This window comes from Heterodontus francisci, chromosome 5, assembly GCF_036365525.1.
Source record: "Heterodontus francisci isolate sHetFra1 chromosome 5, sHetFra1.hap1, whole genome shotgun sequence".
In the NCBI taxonomy this organism is placed as follows: Eukaryota; Metazoa; Chordata; class Chondrichthyes; order Heterodontiformes; family Heterodontidae; genus Heterodontus; species Heterodontus francisci.
In genome coordinates, this window is record NC_090375.1 from 188,047,794 (window position 1) to 188,064,501 (window position 16,708).

Genomic DNA, 16,708 nt, shown 5'->3' on the forward strand with positions numbered 1-16,708 from the left:
TTATACCCTTTCTGAAGTAAGGAGACCAAAACTGTACACAATACTCTAGATGTGGTCTCACCAATGCCCTGTACAACTGTAGCTAAACACCTCTACTTTTATATTCCATTCCCCTTGCAATAAATGACAACATTGCATTTGCCTTCTTAATCACTTGCTGTACCTGCACTAACATTTTGTTTTTCGTGTACTAGGATACCCAGATCCCTCTGCATCTCAGAGTTCTGCAATCTCTCTCTATTTAAGTAATATGTTGCTTTTCTATTTTTCTGGCCAAAGTGGACAAGTTCACACTTTCTCACATTATACTCCATCTGCCAAATGCCCACTCAATTAACTTATCTATATCCCTTTGTAGTCTCTTTGTGCTGGATTTTTAAGGAGCCCTTGATGTCGGGATCTGTGGCGGTGGAAGGGGCGCCTGAAGATGGTCCCAGATGAGGCCTGCCACGGACCTCGACGCCAGCAGGGCCCTGCCCAATCCTCCTGGCAGCGGCGAGGTACCGTGGCGGCCTCCCCGCTGCTGGGCGACCATAATTTGAATACTTAAATCACTTACAATAATTCATTTAAATAAACTTACCTCACCTCCTGATGTCCCGCTGCGACCTTCGGCCCGACGGCCAGCACTCCCACACCTTCAGATCCCTGTCCGGGGAAATGAAGCGTAACGCTGGTGGGGAGGGGGGAGGAGGTAAGTTTCTCAGTGCAGGAGGAGGGGGACAGGGTCAAATTAATATCATGGGTCTGTGGGATGGTGGGAAGGGTTATAGTTTAAAGTTTATGCAGTTTGTGGGGGGGTGGGGGCAACGATGCGATGATAATGGTGAGTGTTTTGTGGATTGAAAGGGCAAATAATTAATTTAATTGTCATTGGGTGGGTGGGAGAGTGGCAAAAGAGATGCATTCATTTAATTTAATTCAGTATTTCTTTAAACATTTAAATATGCTGGTAGGGCTAATGACCCTTTAAAACTGGGGTCAGTGCCTGCGCACAGTCAGCTGATGCCATTGCTGGGGACGGACAGCCCATCCTCTCCACATGATCGGGAAGTGGGGGGGGAGGGGGGGCGGTCCAACCTGGCTATTTATATGAGCCGCCGCGCTTGGAATCGAGGTGTCTCTTTGACGTGTGGCCCGTGCGGGCAGGCCACCATTTTTTTTGCCCACTGCCAATTTCGGTGGCAGGCTTATAAAATTCAGCTCCTTATCCTCTTCACAACTTACTCTCTTATCTATCTTTGTGTCATCAGCAAATTTAGCAACCATACATTCTGTCCCTTCAATCAAGTCATTGATATAGATTGTAAATAGTTGAGGCCCCAGCATTGATTCCTGTTGCACTCCACTAGTTGAAGCTTGCCAACCTGAAAGCGACCCATTTATGCCTACGCTCTGCTTCCTGTTAGCTCATTCATCCTCTATCCATGCTAATATGTTACTCCCCCACACCACGGGCCCTTATTTTGTATAGTAACCTTTGATGTGGCACCTTGTCAAATGCCTTCTGGAAATCCAAGTATACTGCATCCACAGTTTCCCCTTTATCCATGTTGCTTGTTACTTCCTCAAATAAGTTTAATAGCACCTGGGAACATTTTGCTATGTTAAAGGCACTATATAAGTGCAAGTTGTTGTTAATAATTAGCGATGAGTTGACTGGAGAGTGGTTTTTTAAATTTAAATTAAGTGCATCCAGTGGATCAAGTGAAAACGGATAAAATTTGAATTTTAAAACATTATAAATTAATTTGCACTAGTTGGGATTATAGGGTACATTTACAGTGTATCTACCAGCTTGAGACTAGTAGTTACAAATCAGGTTTTAGTCAGGCAGTATCTCATTTACATAGATGGCTTCTGCCTGGCTGAAATTCTAACTGTCCTGCATTTGCAGAGCTCTGCACATGCATATATAGATTCGTGTACAGACCTCCATCTCACCAGCAAATACTTCAAATATTTAGATTAATGCCAGGAAAGTTTTTTTTTAAATGTCCTGGAAGTCCACCAGACCATATGAGCACTATATAAATTAGATTTGGTACTGCACCAGATCTATAATCAATGCATTACTAGGAAGTGTTATACAGAATTATATAGAAATTACAGCAGCAAAACAGGGCATTCATCCCAACTGGTCCATGCTGGTGTTAATGCTTCACACGAGCTTCCATCCACCTCTCTTCATCTAACCCATGAAAACAAAGCCTTCTATTCCCTTCTCCCTCATGTGTTTATCTAGCTTCCCCTTAAATGCAACTATTATATTCACATCAACCACTCTATGTGGGAGCGGGTTCCACATTCTCATCACTCCCTGGGCAAAGACGTTTCTCCTGAAACTGAAGGAGAATTAAACAGGAAGCCAATTCCCCTTGCCTACTACTCCATTGGCCTCTGGAGTCTGATCATGTATGTTCCTGGATTTACAACGATGGCTTAGCATCAGTGCAAAGCAGAAATTGACACTGAACTTGCAGTATAAATGCGCTGATATTGCATCCAGTGCAAAGCTGCAGCAGTATAAAATTACTGCTTTGAGATCTCCTCACATCTGAAAGCATGATATCAAAACCACTTTGCAGTATTTAAAAATCTGCAGTATAATTGTTCACAACCTTGAGTACAGTTGTTCTTTTAATCTTAGGATTTTTGAAAAAAAATCCTATTGCATTTTCAGTACAAATGTTGAACTAAACATGGCATCAAGAATCTGTCTCGACAAAATAATTCTCATGGTCTAATTTACGAGCTAATTAAAAATGACATTCTTTAAAACTAATAGCTCTGAAATTGCACATAGGTTGTCGCAATCTGCCAAGGTAATGTTGGCAGGAGATTGTGAAACCCCGGAGATATGACATAAATGGGCATTATGGTGGGAAATCTGGACTGTCCCAATGGAAATTCAGGACCCGTGTTATGATTAGGGCCCCTTTTGAAATTCCAAATGTTGTAGAGAATTCTGGTGAACAGTATCTTCATTTTTTAATCCTGTTCAAGCTGCTGTGGTTGATTTTGTGATTTTTTTTTTTGTTTAAGCAGTGCCAAGGTGTTCTTTGCAGAGTATTGACTCAACAAAATTACTCAGTGAACCATATATAGGAAGGATCCAGGTGCAATCGCTGATCTATGTGAGTTAGCTGATCTCAGCCAGGGTACCTGTAGTGGTGGTTCAATTGGGTTCAGGGTTAGGAAGAGGAAAATTGGACAGGATTTCTGCTCAATCCTGTGATTTCTACTGAGCTTGCACTGGGAAGCATTGGATGAAGATGTGATTGAGATAAAGTGTGACCCCTCCACTGTCAAATAGCCTGTCAACACTCACTGTCAAGTCTCCCTCGTGAGTGATGGAGAGTTCAGCAAGGTGAAACCTGTTGCCCTTTTAAAAATAACGATAAGCTATAGGGCATCGCTCACTGTAACTCCTTTTTCTCAATGTGTATCCAACTTTCAAAATAATTGATTGTGGAGTAGGCGGATTGGAATTCCTACAGGAAGGCTTTGAGAAATGCACTAACTTTGCAGTTTTAAGTCATTTGTGCTGGGTTTTGCAGCAGTCACATTGAATGTGGCTCAGTATTCAGAATCTTTCTCTCCCGCTGGTAACTAAGCAGCAACTTCACCATAGCGAGGTGAGAAACAAGATAATAATGGTAATTAATAAAACTCATGGGTGTTGCCAGTCCGCTGGACACTTTTTGGATGGTTTTCTTGGGATTTGGATCTCATCTGTAAATATTACCATGCCAATGATGCACATGTACAAAGTATATTACCCCTCCATGGCCTCACCCTTCCCTATCTCTGCAAACTCCTCCAGCGCGGAAAGCCTCTGAGATCTCTGTGCTCCTCCAATTCTGGCCTCTTGCGCATCTCTGATTTTAATTGTACCACTGTTGGTGGCTGTGCCTTCAGCTGGCTATGTCCTACATTTTGGAATTCCCTCCCGCAACCTCTCTGCCTCTCTACCTCTCTCTCCTTCTTTCAGACATTCCTTAAAACCTACCCCTTTGACCAAGCTTTTGTTCACCAGTCCTAATACTGCCTTATGTGGCTTGGTGTCAAATTTTGTTTGATAACACCGCTGTGAAGCACCTTGCGACATTTTACTATGCTAAAAATGCTATACAAATGTATGTCGTTGTTGTTAGCGCCTGGCCAGACTGATCTCAAAGATCATCTCCAGTCCTGTATGTTCCCCTTGCTTGTTTAAAAAATAATTTGTTTTCTTCACCAGATTTAAGAGCCCAAGTTTTAGGTAGGTCATGTGGAAGTCAAGTTAGAATTTGATGGTAGCCCTATTAATTCAGCATAAAAATTCACTTGTGCAACTTGCTCTTGTTTAGAGCAACTGGTATCATGTTGGATTCAGCAGGTTCACAAAGGTGCATATTGTTTATGCTAAATATTCTAAATTCTCAAGGAATGTACAATACAGAGGAGCTGAGTTACCCAGAGCATTGGCTCCCATTTACCTGAGGTATTATTTGACTTTTACAATCATTTACTTAATGTCAGATGCATGTTGATGAGATTGAATTGGGTAATGTTTGGCGATACAATTTTGGAAGCAGCAGAAAGCAAGATAAGTAGAATAATTTTGAGTACAAATATAAACAGGGTCCTGAAGATGTTTCTATGCTGCATATACTTTTCATTGAGGTAAATTGCACATAAACAGGTTGTGAATTTTCCTGTGGTTCAGCATAAAGATAACTGGTAATATTGCTTGTCTTTGATAAGAAATCCAATATACCTTCAGGTTCTGCTTTTCAAATTCAATATTCCTTTAGGTTCTACATTCTTAAATTGATATTCTGTCAGGGCCTGTGACAGTTGACATCTTGGACATAACTGTAAGAAACTAACTGCAAAGAAAATTCACCACCTTTATTTCTAAATGATGTTACTTGGTGAATTTTATACAAATCCAACCTCATAACTCAGTTGAAAAGCCTGGTGTACTGGAGCCTTGATATCCAGGTTTATTATATTACCAAATCTTTGATTGACTGACTGCACTGCAATTAATCAAAAGGCATCCACATGTCCTCCATGCATTGCATGGAAACAGAAGTGAAACATGTTCATGTTTAAAAAGACTATCCTTCCTAGGTCATGCATATTGATGGTAGAATCACCAATCCTGCTACTAACAATACTAATTTACACACTTAATCTGATTCAGTGGCAAGGACCCTTTAATTAGTTAAAGTATGACAGTCAATCCTGCTTCTCTGACAGGCCACAGATTTGTGGCATGTCAGAGCTAATGGCCTAGAAATTCAGTTGTGCAGCACTTGTTTTTCGAACGAACAACGGGTGCAGCAGGACCCAATATTGCATGCGGCAGATGTGGGCTGATTCTGCACCAGCAGCGCACTGGGCGCCATATTGGTCAGGGAAACCTGTAGTGATGCAGGGCACCAACCTGAAAGTAGCGTTAGGCCCAATGATAATCCCTGCTTGGTGGGGCGGGGAGTGGGGATGTACTAATGCCTGTTTCACGCCCCTTTGTAAAATTTGCCTCTGACTGCCGACAGTACGTGCCCTGTGTGCTGCAGTCAGTTTTCTCAGCTGCACAGCAGTCCCAAACCAGCGGTCCCCAAGGGTTGCCACTCAAACGATAAGTTTAAAGTTTTACTTATGTGGGAGTGTTGTCCTCACCCCTCCATGTTAAAACTGTGGGCTGCCATTCACACTCCCACTCTCGATTGCTTCCTGCACCCAGTACCAAACTCATCTGAGAACCTCAGCCGACGTTCTAACCCCACAATCATGCAACCACAACCCTCAAACCACCCCACCCCACCCATGACCGGAGAGCTGCCTCTGGGGCTATGACTGACACGCTCAGCTTAGCAGTACTATGCTAATGAGACTGGTGGACAAAGTTGTTCTGGTACTGCCACTGTTTTCATTGGTGGTGCATTGGGATCGTGTCCCGATTCAGGTGTAATCCAATTCGTAGAGCTATGTGAGTATGTCCATCTTCCTCCTCCTTTGTGGCTCCATGAATATATGGCATAGGGTGAACTCAAAAAAATGCTGCTTTTTATTCTTTCATGGGATATGAGTATTGCAGGCCAGACCAGCATATATTGCCCAGCCCTAATTGCCCTCGAGAAGGTGGTGGTGAGCTGCCTTCCTGAACCGCTGCAGTCCATGTGGTATAAGTACACCCACAATGCTGTTAGGGAGGGAGTTCCAGGATTTTGACCCAGCGAAAGTGAAGGAAAGGCAATATTACCAGTGCACCTAACCATGGATAACTACAGATGATATTCTCCTCCAATGCATTAAGGGAGATGAGATTGTGACGCAGGGCACTAGTTTTGCTGAAAGTGTGTGGTGTCTGCGATGTGATTACGTGCTCTGTATGTGGCTCATTCTCTCTCTCTGATGTGTCTAGGTTGGCCTGCTGACTGGAGGAGATCTCCATCCTGGCTCCTGAAACTACTGTAAGTTTAACAGTTTTAGTTGATTAATGAAACATCAAGATTTTCTGAAATGCATGGGTTCGACTACTGTATCGAGACTGAGATCTACTGGATTATCCTGCTTGCAGAAATTCTATTGCTATTACTGCTAAAATTGGAGACTGATGCTAAGCACCCAGAAGATCAGAAGTGTAATCAGGGGAAACCTTTCCACTGGCTAGAATCATACCTAGCATTAAGGAAGATGCTTGTGGTTGTTGGAGGCCAATTATCTCAAACCCGGAACATCACTGCAGAAGTTCCTCAGGCCAGTGTCCTGGACCTAACCATCTTCAGCTGCTTTATCAAAGGCCTTCCCTCCACCTTAAGGCCAGAAGTAGGGGTGTGCGTAGATGATTGTGCAGTGTTCCATTCGTCAGTCCCCAGATAATGAAGCAGTCTGTGCCCAATGCAGCAAGACCTGGACAACATTCAGGCTTGGGCTGATAAGCAGCAAGTAACATTCGTGCCATACAAGTGCAGGTAATGACCACTTCCAACAGGAAAAATTTCTAACCACCTCTCCTTGACTTTCAACGGCATTACTGTCGCTGAATTCCCCCTCCATCAACATCCTGGGCGTCACCGTTGACCAGAAACTTAACTGGACAAGCCACATAAATATGTGGTTACAAGAGCAGGTCCTCTAGTGAGTAACTCATCTCTCAACTCTCAAAGCCTTTCCACCATTTACAAAGAACAAGTCAGCCATTTGTCCGGTTGAGTACAGTTCCCATATCACTCAAGAATACTCAAGAAGCTTGACACCATCCAGGTCAAAGCAGCCCACTTGATCATCATCCTCGCCATCACCTTAAACGTACATTCCCGCCACCACCGGCACACTGTGTCAGCAGTGTGTACTATCTGCAAGATGCACTGCAGCAACTTGCCAAGGCTTCTTTGACGGCACCTTCCAAACTCGCGACCTTTACCACCTAGAAGAACAAGGGTAGCAGGTGCATGGGAACCATGGGCGCCACCTGCAAGTTCCCCTCTGAATCACACACCATGCTGACTTGGAACTATATCACCGTTCCTTCATCATCGCTGGGTCAAAATCTTGGAACTCCCTCCCGAACAGCACTGTGGGTGTACCTACACCACATGGACTGCAGCAGTTCAAGAAGGCAGCTCACCACCACCTTCTCAAGGGAAATTAGGGATGGGCAACAAAAGCTGGCCTTGCCAGTGATGCTCACATCCCATGAACAAATTAAAAAAAGCATTATCTGATCTTCACTTCAGCTTAATTTTGTTTAAATAATGAACTAAAGTGAATCGAAACAATATACCATGTTATTTTATTTAAACAGAAGTTTCAAAACGTACAACTGACTGGATTCGAAGGCTACACTGATAGAGTTAGATGAAGAGGGATGGGAGGCAATGATCACCCTAAGCCTCATGGAACCCAAAAGTCCCCATGCAGGCAGTGCAAAAGCCCATTTAAATGACCTAGCGGGCGTGGCTGTGCGGAAAAGTTTAAAGGGGCCATGCACTTAAAGAAATTGCCCACCCACTCAAAAATATATTACAGGGAACGTTGATGGGAAGAGGCTCACATATACCATAGTTGCTAGCAGAGACCAGTTGGGCCGAATAGCCTATTTCCGTGCTGTAGGCTCACTTTCTGTCAACACTCAGCATGGTCCCTTTACTGATGAACATTTAGTGTTTGAAGCCTGTATAAAAATCGCAAAGTTGTAAGTCCCAGAGAATATCATTGATTTAACAGAACAACACAAAACCTTGCAAATAGTTTTGAAAAAGTAAGTGCAGGAAAACCAATTAGTCAATTTAAATAAAGAATGTTTTTGAACTGTAAGTTACAGTCCAGTCCCTATAGGAATGAGCATTACTAGAAATCGCGAAGCAAATTTTTTTTTGCGAAAAGTGTAGGAACATCTTTGAGATAGGTTTTCAGTTGACTTTAGAATCCTGAAATCAAAATAAATCATGACAAAAAGCAGAAACAGGATTATTTTTGTACCTGTGCTTGTTCCACCGTGTCCTGGAGCTAGGCCACACAGCACAATGATAGTCTATGATGTCTCTGTCCCCCTAACATTAGAAATAATGAAAGTTCCTGGGTTGTCTGAAATGAAGCCGCAGAATTGGTCTGGAATTTCTGAGCCTCTGTAAAAGTGATTGAATACAAGCAGAGTAGCATTGCTTGATGTTTGTTTGTATTAGTTCCTTATCCTATTATAGGTAGGTAGCATATCCGATCATGACTTGGGACTCCTAGGATGTGCAAGATTGAATCCTGGAATTACAATAGGATTGCAAACTCGAGTGACAGTCGAGGCTATACTATTAGCTCGAGCACTATTGGGGTAGAGAAGGCCAAATAAAACATCCAGAGTTCCCGCTCATGATCACCTGCTGGAGATGTGCATCTCCATGGAAGTTCTGGTCACCTCATTACGGAAAGGATATAATTGCACTAGAGAGGGTACAGAGGAGGTTTACAAGGATGTTGCCAGGACTGGAAAATGCAGCTGTGAGGAAAGATTGGATAGGCTGGAGTTGTTCTCCTTGGAACAGAGGAGGCTGAGAGGAGATCTGATTGAAATGTACAAAGTTTTGAGGGGCCTGGATAGAGTGAATGTGAAGGGTCGATTCACCTTAGCAGAGAGGTCAGTGACTGGGGGCTTAGATTTAAAGTGATTAGTAGAAAGATGAGAGGGGAGATGAGGAAAATATTTTTCACTCAGAGGGTGTTGGTGGTCTGGAGCTCACTGCTTGAAAGGGTGGTAGAGGAGGAAATCCTCAACTCATTCAAAAGGAGTCTGGATATGCACCTCAAGTGCCGTAACCTGCAGGGCTACGGACCAAATCCTGGAAAGTGGGATTAGGCTGGGTGTCGCAGACATGATGGGCTGAGTGGCTTCTTTCTGTGCTATAAACTTTCTATGATCTGTGTATGTTGGTTGTGGACAGAATTGGGCTCAGTTATGATGCCTCACATGATGGAATAGCTTGCATGCACACACATAAGCACACAAGCACAGACACATACACACACGCACACATCCACACATGCACATGCAGACACATATACACACACAACCATATGCACACAGACATGCACATATGCTCACACATACACATTTGCATAATGTTCAAGATCCAAATGTATCCCAGCAAGGATTCAAAACCTTCAAGGAAAAAGGGAGAAAGAGGAGGAAAAGTTGGCGAAGAAAGGGGAAAGAATATAAAAAAATCAATAGGGTAACTTTTTGTCATGAGCGAAGTGGATAACCCATCTGTTATCGATCCCATGGAATGTAACTTGGACTGGTTCCCTAAGGTGTGGGCGTGCTGTGGTAACAGACTACTGCCTGTGTGGTGAAGACATAAATTTACCCACATAAATTCTTCTCTGAAGATTCAGACATTGGTCGGATTGCAGATGTGAAGAATTGAATGTAGAATTATGAAATGGGCAGCATCTAGAGAGTTTTTTTTTCAATTAAAAGACTGCCACATAATACTTTGAATCTTATTATTTAAAAAAATCTATTATTTAAAAAAATCTTTCAAAAATTCCCAAACAGAAGGAAAATGAGCACTGTATAGAGTCTATATTATGTGATTATGCAATCCACATTTTGTGTGCTTTGGAGGTGGTGATTATCTATATATAGCAAGTGCCATGATACAATCTAAACAGAATCTATGGATGTAGTGGTTTTAATCTTCTGCTTCCCTCAAACTATTAAATATTAGTTGAGATCTCTGTTCAGCAAGTTATTGGTCTTGATTTTTAACTCTGTTTTAAGTGTGTTGATTTTGCTAAAGTCTTGAGTTAAAGTCTTATTTCTGCCTTGGTGTGACACCTCCACCTTTGGTCTTCCATTTTAAACCTTTACATGGATCATTTTTAAACAGTCAATCCTTTTAGATCATCTAGTTTGTTCTTTCCATTCATCAACATCTTTGATAATATGGCACAGTTTGTTTATTTTGCGGACGAACTTGGACCCAGTTTTTTTAACACTCAGACATTTGGGATTCTAAGGCTGCCCTCTTCTTTATTTTACAGGCTGTTGGCTTGTGTATGCGATCTTTTCTCTGTGAAATGTGGCACTCACTTCTGTTATTTTGGTTGTCTGAACTTCACTGCAAAGCGAAACACAAACAATACTCTGTGGAAGTCTGTATTTGTGTATACTGTACTTGCTGGCAAAAGGTGCCTCCAGTCCCACAAGAAACATTTGGACTCCTACCCCAAATCACTATTGCATTGCCTTCATATATTTGTCATATCACTGAAGAAGGATGCATTACTCTTAAACCCTGTGTACAAACTAGCAATTCACATAAATTGATTAAGTAGGATTAATATGATCCATATAGCCTCCTGTTTGTAGCTAAATGATAATACAGAGCTGTTAGTAGAGATTACTTTGACCCATTTATGTAGTATCAGTGTGGAAATGGGAAATTTACATATATATTCTTTTTTCCCCACAATAATAAATTTGTCCTGGATTTTTGCTTCCTTTGAAGCCATTCCATTCCTTGATTGGGAAAAGACAAGCATTTGATGGCTTCTAGGCCAAAGTCACTGGGCCATAATTTGCTGTAGCAGGGCATCCAACGGCATCTGCTGTTAGTCAGAGTTGTATTTGTACATTTAAGCCTTCAAAGATTTTCAATTTTATGTGTGCCAAGCTGCTGAGGCTGCGAGCTGGTAACGGTGCAGTGAGGGAAACAGGTCATCGGCTAACAAGTTGCTAGGAGATGTGCGAGAGTGGCATAGCTTTTCAGTTTTGTCTTTTCCTTATAGGAAAATGCCTGCCATGAAATATTTGTTACCTAGATAAAAGAAAAAGAAAGAACTTGCATTTACATCATGGCTTGAACAACCGCACCACCTCAGGACATCCCAAAACGCTTTACAGCCAATGAAGTACTTTTGAAGTGTAGTCACTATTGTAATGGAATTGCAGCTGCCGATTTGGGCACAGCAAGCTCCCACAAAGAGCAATGTGGCAACAACCAGGTAATCTGTCTTAAAGTGATGTTCGTTCAAGGCTAAATATTGGCCAGGGCACTGGGGATATTTCCCCTGCTCTTCTTTGAAATAGTGCCATGGGATCTTTTACATCCTCCCCAGAGGGCAAACAAGCCCTCAGTTTGACGTCTCATCCAAACGATGACACCTCCAACAGTGCATCACTCCCTCAGCACTACACTGGAGTGTCTACTGGAATAGGAGCTCAATCTCTGGAGTGGGACTATGAACCCACAACCTTCTGACTAAGTGCTGCCAACTGAGCCATGGTTCACTTAATAGCGTGGGTGAGATTCAAACCCAGCCCTGAAGTGAATCCACAGAACCTCTATAGTGCAAGAACAGCGAGAACATTGAAATAGTCAATAATGCCAATATAGACGCCCAAATCCCCTGCTCTAGAAATTTTACCAATCAGTGAAATTTTTGCAGTGCATATTAAGTATCTTGTTTACACTGGGATCTGTAATTATTCTGTTCACTCCGAGTATCAGTCCCTGATCCTTGGGTCTGTTTCATTTGGCACCAAGACTGACTCTTTTAGGCTCCCCATGAATCTGCACTGTTTACATAAGTACCTGGAATTACTACAACAGGCTCACTGCAGGTGGCAGTCACAAGTCTGCAGTCTTTACGCAGCCACAGACCTTAAGATCTCTTAAATTCAATAATACAGATTCATAGGAGAAGACACCAGCATTATTATGTTAAGCCATCACACTGGCATCCTTTATTGTGGGGAGACATGCAGAGAAATAAAATGCTGACTATAATGTCATGTTATGCATGCAGTACTGGCACAATACCAGTATCACACTGATAAAAATACTATGGCCAGAGAGCTTTTCATATTAATACAATTCCTTTATGGGCAGTTTATATTACAAAATTAACTGAAGTAAGTAGGGAACCATTACTCACACTTATATTGCTTTCCCACTCAATCGCTTCAACTATCTTTGCTGAGTTTCCACTCAACTCATCCAAACTTTGCTGTCCCACGTGAAGACATATTCCCCTATCACCTACGCTCTCATATGTATTCATTGGCTTTGCATTCAACAAAACATCAAATATAAAATATTTGCCCTCTTCTAATAATGCCTTGTGGCCTCCCACTACCTCTGTCTTCTCTTTCAGTGTCATTCATTTGGTGTCAGCTGTGGTTCAATTGGTAGCACTCCTGCCTCAGAGTCAGCAGGTTGTGGATTCAAGTCCTACTGCAAAGGCTTGAGCACAAAAGTCAAAGCTGATATTCCAGTGCAGTACTGAACTAATGCTGCACTTCTTTTGGATGAGATGTTAAACCAAGTCCCTGTCTGCTCTCTCAGGTGGATCTAAAAGATCCCCAGCACTATTTCAATGACGAGCATGGGAGCTCTCCCCAGTGTCCTGGCCAATGTTTATCCCTCAATCAAGATCACAAATTATCTGGTCATTATCACATTGCTGTTGGTGGGAGCTTGCTGTGCACAAATTGGCTACCACATTTCCGACATTATAACAATGACTACATTTCAAAAGTACTTCATTAGCTGTAAAGCACTTTGGGACATCCTGTGGTAGTGAAAGGCGCTATATAAATGCAAGTCTTTTTTTCTTTTCTCATTGAAACCTACCTGCCAGTGTGCACCTTCCCTCTTCCTGATTCTGGCTTCCTTTGCATTCCCCTAAGCCCGCTCCATCTCTGCTGGGAGAGCCTTCAGCCATCTTTGTTTTGTAGTTTGGAAAATGGCCCTTTGGAACTTTCTTGTCCTATGAGTTAGAAAGTTGTGGATCAATTGCCACTCCAGGACCTGTGTACATAATCTAAGCTGATATTCTAATCCAGTACTGAGGAAGTGTTGTATTGTTGGAAGTGCCATCTGTCAGATGGGACGAAGAAGCTGATTTTCTTTTTAAATGTCCCTATAATTTTTCTCTCGGGTTGCTCACAACAGTGCCCATGAGATTAATCTTTAATTCCTCGAGATGCCAGGATGATCCTGGAGGGTTGGCAACCCTACTGATTATGCTTAATTGAATGGTAATTTCTTTGGGGTTTCCTAAGAACATGATAATGCACGATATAATTTAAGCTCTTTCTAACACACATGTAATCTGAGCTAGACTATTTCTGTTTAAATTTAAGGAGTACTTACATATATGTTTTAAATGGACTGTATAGGGCTGGGTCCACATTAGGCATTGTTCAGTCCTCCTGTGAAGCAACTGAATGCCTGAAAGGAACAATTTCTTTAATGTGTCGAAGTCAGGATCCGTAAGTCTGCAGCCTAGCCCCAATCACTCACAATGTGAATGGAATCACATATTTGCTAATGACCCAATGGAGGTGTACACAGGTCTATGTTCAGTTACTAAATTGGCAGGAAAATAATTTGAAACTCAACTGATGGAAACATTGGTAGCTCTGTGAAAATCCTATCTGACAACTTGGAGGGAGTGGCTTGTGGAAAAAGGCATCATGCACAAACGCCACAGGCATGAGAGAGTTAGGCCAGCTGCATCATGAGTTTTATTTTCCACAAGCCACTAATTTCTTTTGTGTGTACAATTTGGATACAGTATGTTGCATGTTTTGAAGCATTCGTCATAATGCTTTTGGCATGTATGATGTTTTACTTCATTAATAGTGACATAATTATTTTAACACATTTAACATTCATGTGACAGATTGCATTGGCTTTAATGGGAAGAGTTAAAGACCATTCTATAGGCCACATGTACTGTATAAAAGATTGTTACAAGTCCAAAGGGATTGAGATTGTTTATTGTAAGCATGTTAAAACCTTTGTTAAATTAGTGGACAAGAAACTTTATGTTAATGCATTGAGGCATTTGTTACTGATATTGCACAGTGTGATTTCAACCATAAAGAACCTGCTATCACAATGAGCTGACGTAAATAATAAAGAGCAATAATTAATACATTTTCAAGAGATTACATTTGTGGAGCATTACGTTATGAAATAATATTGTGAGGCCTAATGACAGGAAATTAGGAATGACAAGTTAAACAGGTCAAGGCACAACAGCAGTGGTCAGCTGATGATTCAGAGGGATCGCTGTGCCCCATGAACAGTTTATTCATGTTGCCACAGTAGATCTGCATGCCAAGAGCAGTGCTATAATTTATTTAGCAGGAGAAAGATACTTTGGCACATGAAATACACTGCCACAGTCACGAAATCCAAAAGATTCAGGGCAAATATTAAAAACAATTAGGAAGGGAAAATGTAATGGTAGGAGCCCAATAAGTTGAAGGACGTTGCTTGCGAGATAATTTTTTTTATCCCTTTATGGGGATTTGGGCGTTGCTGGCCAGGCCATTATTTATTGTCCATCCCTAATTGCCCATGAGAAGGTGGTGGTGAGCTGCCTTCTTGAACTGCTGCAGTCCATGTGGGGTAAGTAAACCCACAGTGCTGTGAGGAAGGGAGTTCCAGGATTTTGACCCAGCGACGATGAAGGAATGGCGATATAATTCCAAGTCAGGATGGTGTGCGACTTGGAGGAAAACTTGCAAGTGATAGTGTTCCGATGCATCTGCTGCCCTTGACCTTCTAGGCGGTAGAGGTCGCGAGTTTGGAAGGTGATGTCCAAGGAGCTTTGATGCACTGCTGTAGTGCATCTTGTAGATGGCACACACTGCTGCCACTGTGTGTCAGTGGTGGAGGCAGTGAATGTTTGTGAATGGGGTGACAATCAAGTGGGCTGCTTTGTCCTGGACGATGTCGAGCTTCTTAAGTGTTGTTGGAGCTTCACCCATCCAGGCAAGTGGAGAATATTCCATCACACACCTGACTTGTGCCTTGTAGATGCCATCAGGCATTGGGGAGTCAGGAGGTGAGTTACTTACGAACATATGAATTAGGAGCAGGGAGGAGCCACACGCCCCTTCGAGCCTGCTCCGCCATTCAATAAATTCATGGCTGAACTGATTACTCCACATTTCCTCCTATCCCTGATAACCTTCCACCCACTTGCTTATCAAGAATCTATCTACCTCTGCCTTAAAAAATATTCAAAGCCTCTGCTTCCACTGCCTTTTGAGGAAGAGAATCCCAAAGACTCACGACCCTCTGAGAGAAAAAAGTTCTCCTTATCTCAGTCTTCAATGGGCGACCCCTTATTTTTAAACAGTGACCTCTAGATCAAGATTCTCCCACAAGGGGAAACATCCTTTCCACATTCACCCTGTCAAGACCCCTCAGGATCTTATATGTTTCAATTAAGTCGCCTCTTACTCTTCTAAATTCCAGCGGATACAAGCTTAGCCTGTCCAATCTTTCCTCGTAAGACAGCCCACCCATTCCAGGTATTAGTCTAGTAAACCTTCTCTGTGCTACCTCCAATGCATTTACATCCTTCATAAATAAGGAGGCCAGTACTATACACAGTACTCCAGATGTGGTCTCACCAATGCCCTGTACAGCTGAAGCATGACTTTTGTATTCAATTCCCCTTGCGATAAATGATAATATTCTATTAACTTTCCTAATTATGTGCTCTACATTTTGCAATTCATGCACTAGGCTACCCACATCCCTCTGAATCTCAGAGCTCTGCAATCTCTCATCATTTAGATAATATGCTTTTTTATTCTTTCTGCCAAAGTGGACAATTTCACACTTTCCCATATTATACTCCATTTGCCAGGTCTTTGCCCACTCACTTAACCTATCTATATCCCTTTGTAGCCTCCGTATGTCCTCTTCACAAGTTACTTTCCTACCTATCTTTGTGTCAATGGCAAATTTAGCAACCATACCTTTGATCCCTTCATCTAAGTCATTTATATAAATTGTAAAAAGTTGAGGCCCCAGCACAGATCCCTGTTGCACACCAGTCGTTACCTCTTGCAACCAGAAAATGACCCATTCATGCTTACTCTCTGTTCCTGTTAGCTAGCCAATCTTCTATCCATGCCAATATGTTACCCCCTGCACCATGAGCTTTTATTTTCTGCAATAACCTTTGATGTGGCACCTTATCAAATGCCTTCTGGAAATCTTAAGTACAGTACATCCATCAGTTCCCCTTTATCCACAGCACATGTAACTCCCTCAAAGGACTCCAATAAATAAGTTAAACATGATTTCCCTTTCACAAAACCATGTTGACTCTGCCTGATTACCTTGAATTTTTCTAAGTGCCCTGTTATAATGCCTTTAATAATAGCTTCTAACATTTTCCC

The 16,708-nt window shown here is 42.1% G+C and overlaps 1 long non-coding RNA gene across 4 annotated transcripts in view; it reads left to right on the forward strand.

Moving 5' to 3' along the window:
- LOC137370191 (uncharacterized) overlaps nucleotides 1–16,708 on the forward strand; it is a 190,620-nt gene that overhangs the window by 9,654 nt on the left and 164,258 nt on the right. For all 4 annotated transcript variants that reach the window (XR_010975105.1, XR_010975104.1, XR_010975103.1 and 1 more), the window contains one exon: nucleotides 6,419–6,467. This is a non-coding gene — a long non-coding RNA (uncharacterized lncRNA). The remainder of the gene's footprint in view (nucleotides 1–6,418; nucleotides 6,468–16,708) is intronic.